The sequence below is a fragment of the Triticum dicoccoides genome, unplaced genomic scaffold, assembly GCF_002162155.2.
Source record: "Triticum dicoccoides isolate Atlit2015 ecotype Zavitan unplaced genomic scaffold, WEW_v2.0 scaffold14817, whole genome shotgun sequence".
NCBI classification, from domain to species: domain Eukaryota; kingdom Viridiplantae; phylum Streptophyta; class Magnoliopsida; order Poales; family Poaceae; genus Triticum; species Triticum dicoccoides.
In genome coordinates, this window is record NW_021205455.1 from 102019 (window position 1) to 103810 (window position 1792).

Consider the following 1792-nt stretch of genomic DNA (forward strand, 5'->3'; position numbering starts at 1 on the left):
GGAGCGTCGCACCGGGCCCTCATACATGCGGGGTGGTGTGGTGGCATGTCCGAAGAGGCGGGACGCGTCTCCGGGGCGTGGCCCCCCTCACGGACGGCGATGACACGGTAGTAGACGTTCTGCGGTAACGATGCAGCGTCAATATTACTAAATACTCGGAGCGTGATAAAATCATGATTTTTTTGCACGACGTCGGCACATGTGCTATAGGAATGATGGTATTTTTTCATAATTTTTGGTGATGGAGAAGTATCCGAAAAATTCCCTCTACGCGGATTGCCCTTCGCGCGTCTACGGCTGTGGCCGGCGGCCTCCGGGGGCTAGCATGCCGCCAAATCTTGCGCCGGCGGCCTCTCACAAGTCTGGAAGTGTTGTCGCGGTTGCAAACGCCTGGCACGCGTGTCCGGGGTGTGCCCCCCTCACGAACGGCGCTGCCGCCGGCACCTGGAGGGGGGAAACGGACGCGTGGGGTCTACACGGAGGGGATCTTGCTGTGGGTCTTCCCTGCATGTTGCTCCAATGTGTTCCTATGGGCTGACCTAACACAACCGGGTGGGGAGGTCCATTGGTCAAAGCCCGTCCGTGCAAAGTCAAAGGGGTAGATCCCGTGTGTCAGGACCCCGACTCGATGTCACATCGATCTAGCCGGTAACACCTCATATCACTTTGCGGCCTCACGCACGGTATCCCCACGGGTGTCGCCTTACCTTTGCCCGGGACCGTTTGCGCCTTTTGGCTCACTTATATGATAGTGTCGCTAGCATCCATATGATAAAGAGCCCGGGCTGACATGACTAGTCGTAAACCCAAAGTGGCACAGACTTACAGGGACAGGCATCCATGACCCAGCTTCGAACGTGTCGGTCATCAGCAAGTGGGTCCGGGTTGTAGCACTGGGCTAGCAGGACTCCGGTAAACCGGGCTGTAGTGGGCTAACAGGACTCCGGTACTCAAAGCGTGACATTTCCCCGAAGGGACAGACACAGGAACGAAGAAGGACACATGCCGGCCAGCCTAAGTGTTCCGGAGTAGTAGCAAGCTACCATGGCTCAGTGAAACACTAGGAGACATTTCCCGGTAAGAGAGGCTACTAAAGATAAACAACTAGATGGTCAGATCCCACACATACCAGGCATTTCAATAACATACACACAATATGCTCGATATGTGCAATACAACATGGCATCACAAAATGACTCTACGACTCAAGTAATTTATTCAATAGGCTCCGAGGAGCGAGATATTACAATCATGGGTCTCATGACCCAACAATCAGAGCATACAAGTCAAAACACAAGCGGAAGCTATCATGTCTGAGTACAGACATCTATAAATGAACAAGGCTGAGAAGCCTGACTATATATCAGATCCTGCCGAGGGCACAAGATCGTAGCTGAGGTAACAAGCTAAACGTCGAAGTCCACGCGAAACTACTAGTGAGACCGAAGTCTCTCTGCAAAACATAAAATAGGCAAACGTGAGTACAAATGTACCCAGCAAGACTTACATCAGATCTATCTACATATGCATCATTATCAACAAGGGGGTGGAGGGGTTTGACTGCAGCAAGCCAGCTTTGACTCAGTGGCTATCCTAAACTACGACTGCAAGCGACTCTTTTGAGGTGGCGCACACGAGTCCACATATTCACCAACCAATACACCACTATGGATCCGCTCCCGTCTCCCTACGAGAACGCCATCCATAGCACTCACGCTTATCTTGCGTATTTTAGAGTATCCACTTTCACTTGTCTATGAACTGATATAAGCAACCCAGAAGTCCTTTACCG